The sequence below is a fragment of the Cavia porcellus genome, unplaced genomic scaffold (genome assembly GCF_034190915.1).
Source record: "Cavia porcellus strain 051 isolate PalLab524CR breed Dunkin Hartley unplaced genomic scaffold, mCavPor4.1 scaffold_6, whole genome shotgun sequence".
Taxonomy (NCBI): domain Eukaryota; kingdom Metazoa; phylum Chordata; class Mammalia; order Rodentia; family Caviidae; genus Cavia; species Cavia porcellus.
In genome coordinates, this window is record NW_026947489.1 from 20866087 (window position 1) to 20872527 (window position 6441).

Consider the following 6441-nt stretch of genomic DNA (forward strand, 5'->3'; position numbering starts at 1 on the left):
TCATGTACATCCTTTATAAAAAAGACATTTAGTCCACCTCCAAGAGTTGCCAAAGTCCTAACAGCTTCAGCATTGCTGAAAAGTCCCAAGTCCCAAATCTCCTCCAAGATCTATGGCAAACTGTTAACTGTAAGCCCCTGTACAAATGCAACAAGGTTAAACATTTCTGAAATGCAAAGGCACAAGATAAACATTACCATTCCAAAAGTTACAAACAGGGGAATATAAAGCATTGGAAACATAGCAAGTCCAACATTCAGCAGGACAAATATTAGGTCCTGGAGTTCCATGCTCAGCATCTGAAGTCTGGTTGCAAGCTCCAAAAGGCTTTGGTGATTCCACCAGGGCAATTCCTGCGATTTCAACTCCTGCAGCTTTTCTCTTGACTCTTCTCTGCTCGCTTTTTGCAGCTTCCCTTGGATCATCCACATTCCTGGCTTTTCCAAACTTTTGGGTCTCCACTGCACCTTCGCCTTCACACTTACATCTTCACAAATTGCCCTCTCAGGGGCACATTGCTTGGCCAGCCAGGCCCTTTGCAATCAAAGTGGAAGCCGTCTTACCCTCAGAATTTGTGCATTTTTTTTGCACCTAAAATCAGCATCTTGTGGATGCCGTCAAGGTTTGCTGCTAGCTGAAGCAATAACCAGGCTTTTCTCTTTCTTGGCTGTAGGGGTCAGTTGCCTGGATCACAGGGCTCTGTTTGCCTGATTGTGAGAAAAAGCTTCTCTATACCATTCTGGAACCTCATGTGGCTGCTGTCACCATTCCGGAACATGGCGCTCTGCAGCTTTTCCCTCTGAGCAAATTTTTTTCACCTTTGCTGTGAGGCTGCACAGGGTGGGGACCCACTTCCTGGGATGCCCCGGGGCCATCTTTTTTATCTCTCTGTTTCCCATCAACAATCAAAATCTCAACTCTGTCTTTACAATCCACAGCCATCCTGGAATTTTTCTGCTGGCCAAACTCACAGCATTGTGAATTATCTTGCTGGGCTCTTTGCTCTTGATTTGAAACATAAAGCTCATTAAAAGCCGCCAACAATAGCCATGCCATAGCCTCAACATTCGATTGCTTTTTAATTTCTTTTTCAAGGTTAATCAGTCCATTGCCCTTTGTCTCAGTCTCAGGCAAAGTCTCTGGGCAAGAGCAAAATGCAGACAAACTTTCTGCCAAGCCATAACACACATCATGTGGAGCCCAGCAACCAATACAGTCCTTCTTCCCAGCAGAAACCTCCCAAACCTGGCCTTTACCATCAGGCTTTCTATCAGCTTTCTGGTCTCCTGAACTCTGACCAGAATCTCCTCTACAGAATAGTCTAAGCTGCTCCAGGCAACATGTCCAAACCTTTCCAGATTCTGCCCACAAGCCATTTGCAAAGCCTCTTGAAAAACATGGCCAGGTATAGTCACAGCAAACGACCCCACTCCTCGGTACCAAATTCTGTCTTAGTTACTTTATGCTCGTCGCTGAGACAAAATACCTGATGCCCAAGTTGGGAAAGGAAAGGTTTATTTCTTACAGTTTTTGGAGGTTTCAGTCCACACTCAGTTGGCTCCCAGGCAGGCGGGCATGGCTGGCCCACCTTTCATGGCGGCTGCAAACAGCAAGCTGGAACACAACTTCTTCCTGCCATTACATCACATCTTGGCTCCACCTGTAAGTGGGTGTGTTATAACCTAGTTTTAACCATTGCGCCTCATTTTCTGTTCTGTGTGTGTCTTACTGCCTCCCCCTCCCCTTTTCCCTTCCTATCTATCTAGGTTAAGTTTCAATTTCCTGAGAAAGCTGTAAAAGCCTTAGATATGTTTCCTGTAACCCCCTACCCTACCCCTCATCTGGATATCTGTAATAAAATGTGCTGTTCTTTAAGAAATGCTTAACTTCAAGGGAATTACAAGAAGTTCTGTAAGGCCCAACTGCTATCTAGCTGTGTCGACAGTTACAGCATTCCTGTGGTTTTTAACTTTAAAAGCCACTTCCCTTAGCTATGAGGCATGCAATCTCCAAATTGGCTCCTGGAGACTGTGACGCCAGGCCTGGCCTAAAATAAAGCCTTTGCTCCCCAAATTTTAATTTCTTGCTTCCTTGGGTTTTATTCTGGGGTCCGAACTATCACATTTGGGGCCTCGCCTGGGGTGGGAGCAAGACGCCAGACTCATTTCTGAACATTTGAAAGTAAGTACTCTGGAGAGTTTGTTTGGGCCGCAGTCAGTTTGTACTCTTGGGGAGGGGACGCCCTTGATTTGGGAAGCGGGGACCTCAATTGGTTTTTGGGATAGTTTTTGGGATGAACTTTGTCCATTTCTGACTCTACCCCAGGTGGGGAACCGCTCCATTGATTAATTTGTTAATTCCTCCAGATCCCAAAATTTGACCAATTTTTGAGCAAAAGCCATTTTGCTGCAGCTTGTCTTGTCTTGTATGTCTGTTTGTGTGTCCATTTGTTCTAATTGTTCTCCTTTTGGTTACCCCAAATCTAACAGAACGTTCTCTCCTAGGAACCCCTTCTACGAGTCCAAAACAGACAAAGGGATTTAGATATTTATGTTCAGTGTTTTTCTACTTTAGAATTGTCTGCCTGTTTGAATTTGTTACTAACTTAGGGGCTTGCTGCCCATTTCTGTTGCAGGATCCATGTGGCTTATTAAACTCAAGGTTCATAATAAAAAACTGTTTCCTTTAGCTTGCCAAACTGTGCACGAAGCAACCTTTGTTTGTGTCTTTAATGTTGTGGTTCCTTGTTTAATGTTTTAGTCCTCAATTGATTACTTGCAACCTCAGCATGCCTTTTAAAAAAGAGTATTTTTCTTTCTGGTTAAAATGTAAACATATGTGCACATATAAATGTATATTTAAGGTTTTTAAGAATCGTATCAACTTTACCAAGTAAAAACCAGGTCATACTATATTTGAGCCAGTTAAAAGGTTACAGTTTTTTTAAAATACAGCATTTTTATGTGGTAAAAAGACATAAAATAATTAAATATGTTTTAGACTACTAAAAGGTGACTTCAAGGGTTTTGTTGAGAGTTTTAATGTCTGAGAAGCAAGAGGAAAGGTAATTGACTGTAAAAAAAGTAAACAAAGAGTAAGTAAAAAAAAGAGGGACAAAAAAGTGGTTTTGTTTTCAAGTAAAAATGTCTGGCTGTGCCAGAATGTGGAAGAAGATAAAAGCTCAACTTGGGGGTATATTGTAAGTTATAGAAAGCTCAAGAGGATGTGAATTTTATTTGTCTTGGTTTATAGTGCTGCAAATAACAGGTTTGGCAAGAAGTAAATGTGTTCAGAATTTGACAGTATTAGATCAGTTTTGGTAGATTTATTTATAAGATTGGTAAACCTTTGCTGCAAAATGTTTCCATTAAAATGAGATTATAGGTGATACTAGAGATAAGATACAAGTTCTTGCATGTGCTGTGAACATCTGGGAGTTTATGCAGCACAATTTTATTACCTATGAAAAAGCTCTTTTTTGTTAAGAATGTAATTTCAGTAAAATGATGACCTGCCACGTGACACCCTGGGACAAAAAGCAGTGTGCCATCCAGATGAAGCCTGCTCTCTGATCTGGAATGCCAAAACCATGTTCTCCTTTTGTCCCACCCTGATTGAACAACCAGAGGTAAAGAGGTTCCCCCCAGTATCGCTAGTTGTTCTCTTTGCAACTCAGTCGGCCCCACATGTTAGATAAAAATTGCAAAGGTTTGAGAGATTTGAAAAAATGCCCCTCGGCCAGTTAATAGAGATAACACAAAAGGTCTTTGAAAACAGGGAGAATTTACAAGAAGCTACCAACAAAAAGATAACCAAGGTGTTAGAATTGCTCTATGAGAGAAAATTTTTAAAAAACAGATGAGAGTTCTGGGGGCGGTTGGATACTGTAGGCTAAATTTTACTGAAAAGCTCACCTCTATATTTCTCCCGTAAGGGAGAAACTCAAACTCACTGAACTGGACTGATAAATGTGAACAGGCCTTCCAGCAACTCAAGTGGGCCCTGACAGAGGCCCCAGCCCTGGAACTCCCTGAGGTTACCAAGCTGTTCACCTTGTTCATAGATAAACTCAAGGGCATTGCCAAAGGAGTCCTAACCCAGGACATTGGCCCTTAAAAGAGGCCTATAGCCTACCTCTCCAAAAGACTTGATCTGGTGACAGGAGGATGGCCCCCCTGCCTGAGAATCCTAGCAGCTGTGGCAATGTTACTTAAAGAGGCTAAAAAAAACCCCTCACTTTTGGACAGAAGATTTCTGTAGTGACCTCCCACAGTTTAGAGACTTATCAAAACCCCTCCTGAAAAGTGGCTCTCAAATGCCAAAATTCTACACTGCCAGGCCCTGCTTCTAGACCCAGAGTCAGTGATATTCAAGACTTCTTCAGCTTTAAACCCAGCCACCCTTATGCCTGATGACGACCTGGAGGAACAAAGGACACCTCTCCTTGAGTGTGCTGATATCGTCGAACTGCAGCAGAACCTATGGGCTGATCTTCCCGACCAGCCTTTGGGAAATGCCGACAACTATTTCATCGATGGAAGCAGCTTCATCCAGAATGGCAAACGAGTGGCTGGGGCAGCAGTGACCACCGAAAAAGGGGTACTCTGGGTTAAGCAGTTAGAGCCTGGCACCTCTGCCCAAAAGGCAGAGCTCATTGCTTTGACTGAGGCACTAAAACTAGCCACAGGAAAGAGGGTAAACATCTATACTGACTGTAGATATGCTTTTGCTACTGTACATGTACATGGAGCCCTCTATCAGGGGCAAGGTCTCTTAACGTCAGCTGGGACTAAGATTAAAAATGCTCCACAGATTCTAGACTTGCTGACAGCTGTCTGGCTACAGCGAGTTGCTATTATTCATTGCAAAGCTCACCAGACAGGAGATGACCCTGTCACCTTAGGAAACAATTTGGCAGATCAGGCCGCTCAAAAAATAGCCACTATATCAGAGGGGCCAACCAAAGAGGTAACTGCTCTGATGCTAGTCCCTCCGACCTGGTCAGAACCAGTCTACACAAAAAAAAAAAAGACCTACAGTTAGCATCTCAACTTGGAGCGAAGTCCCCCACCCCAGGGGGCTGGTACCAGTTACCTGATAAACGAGTACTGTTACCAGAGGCACTAGGGCGGGAGCTGTTACACCGGGCTCACCAAATTACCCATTTAGGGGGAACTAAACTTGCTGAATTGTTCAGAACTCGGTTTTTTATTCCAAAACTCTGCAAACTGACCACCTCTTTGAGCTCCAGATGCCCACAGTGCTTGTTAGTCAACTCAGCCAAGAGCTCTATGCTGGAGACCACCTAACATCCAGGGACTGTTCCAGGAGAACATTGGGAAGTAGACTTCACAGACATGGTAAAGCCTAGTTTACAGGGGCACCACTAGCTCTTGGTATTAGTAGACACCTTCACTGACTGGATAGAGGCTTTCCATACTAAGTCTGAGTCAGCTTTAGTGGTAGTTAAAAAGCTATTGCATGAGATCATACTTTGATTTGGCCTCCTACTATCAATGGGGTCTGATAATGGCCTGGCTTACATAGCCCAAGTCACCCAAAAGTTAGTCCAGACATTAAAGGTTAATTAAAAACTCCACTGTGCCTATCGGCCCTATAGCTCAGGGCAAGTAGAACGTATGACCCAACTCTCAAGGACATTTTAGCTAAGCTGTCTTCAAAAACTGGCAATAATTGGGTGAGCCTTCTTCCTTTTGCACTGTTAAGAGCTAGGTGTACCCCATATGTTTCTAAAATTTCCCCCTTTCAAATTATGTTTGGGAGGCCCCTGCCATTGGTTCCAAGATTGTCAGAAGACAAACTAGCTGAAATAACTAATCAAGATCTCATTAAGTCCCAGCAGACTCTCCAACCCATGTTGACTTCAATCCACCAGCTGTTTAGACAAAAACACCCGGATCTGCCTTCAGAGATGCCCCTCAAAGTGCTGATCAAGCTGGGGACTCCAGTCTTGGTGTGATGTCACCACCGCGACTCCCTTGAACCCCACTGGGAAGGACCTTTCACCGGGGTGCTCAGCACTCCCACTGCCGTCAAAGCCATACCCACGTCAAACCACTGGAAGCAACAGACAGCGAGGAGTGTTCTCAATGGACTGTACAGCAGACTGGTAACCCCTTAAAGTTGATTAAAACATAGTTAGATTACGCCATAAAACATAGTTAGATCATGAACTGTTTTAGCTTGCTTGCTTTGATTTTAATAACATTGATGTCAACCTTGCACGGTGGCTTTGGTCCCCTTGTAAGCAAAGAACAATTGTTAAGGTCTTTGTATGGGAGCCCCTGTGATCACGGAGGGGGCTATATTACTAAGGTAAAGACACCAACTGGGGGGGGGGAATTATACATACAATAGGAAACAAGGGTCGAGATCCTTCCCACACAAATGATAAATTGTATACATACAGTCTTCGGACAG